Genomic DNA, 1,232 nt, shown 5'->3' on the forward strand with positions numbered 1-1,232 from the left:
TCTGCGCTGGGGCCGGGTGGGGCTTGGAGGGAGAGGGAAGGCGAAGGGAGGCCGGGGCGGCGGCGGGAGGTGCTTTTACGAGTGAGTTTTTAATCTTTACACACTTGGTATTGAAAACATAATGGAAATTCAGCCTATTCTGACTTTTATTGGGTTTATCTAGTGAAACCTAAGCCTTTCTCAACGTCCATCACAGATTACTTTTCCCCGTGTATTTTGGTAGTCCTGCAAAATTGCCCTCGTTCCACCTGCTGAGCAGGCTGTATTGCACAATCTAATCTCTTATTGTCAAATGCTCTTAAGGAAAATAAATGGTCTTGGAATAAGGGAAAAAAAAATACTCTCATGGATAAATACTTGATTGAAAGGTGAGGAGCAGAAAGAAGGAATAACTGTTTGGTTTTTTGTCATGGTGAGTGGTTGTTAATGGAGCCCTGCAGGGATCTGTACCAGGCCTGTGTTGTTCAGCCTATCTAGAAACGATCTGGGTAAAAGGATGGCTAGAAGGTTACTGAGGTGAGGAGGAAATACGAGAAACTACAGGGAAATCATAACAGTGCTGAGTGATAGGAATTAGAATTGGGATGATGTGTACAGATTAAAAAAATTGCAAATATATAGAAAAAATGAGGGGCTTTGTGCTGGTTGTTGCTGCTTAGGAATGAGTGCTTGGAGTTGGGTAATTCTCTGAAAATATCAACTCAGCTTTTCACGACAAGAATCAGAAAAGTGACTAAAATTTTAGAAATTATTAAGAAACAAAGCTGGTAAAAGCCTTTCCTGGGTACATCTAGGTTATTTTCCATGTCTCAGATGCTGTACTCAGGATCTCTGATCCTCCCCATCTCCAATAAAAAAGAGAGTAGAACTGGAAAATGTTCCCAAAATGTTACAAAGAACAAGGGTAGAGTGAATCTTTATTTTGAAAAATTGTTTATTAAGGTGGAAAGGAGAGGTGACATAGGTTTATAAAATCCTGTGTTGTGTCTGGGGGAGAAGAATGAGGAATGCCTCTTCCCCAAGAAACTGGAAGTCAAAAATAAAAATACTTCCTCATGTAATCATGTTTCTCTTCTGTGAAGCCTTGATTTTTGATGCAAAATAAGAAAAAAGTATAAAGTGCATTTATTTTCTACAGACTGGGTACCTGCTTGTCTATGGGCTCTGGGCAATATTTGCAGGTCGAGGTTTGTTGCCTGCCGTGCGATGGGATGTCACTGTGCTCATGCGCC

The sequence above is a fragment of the Cariama cristata genome, unplaced genomic scaffold (genome assembly GCF_000690535.1).
Source record: "Cariama cristata isolate BGI_N322 unplaced genomic scaffold, ASM69053v1 scaffold5606, whole genome shotgun sequence".
NCBI lineage: Eukaryota > Metazoa > Chordata > Aves > Cariamiformes > Cariamidae > Cariama > Cariama cristata.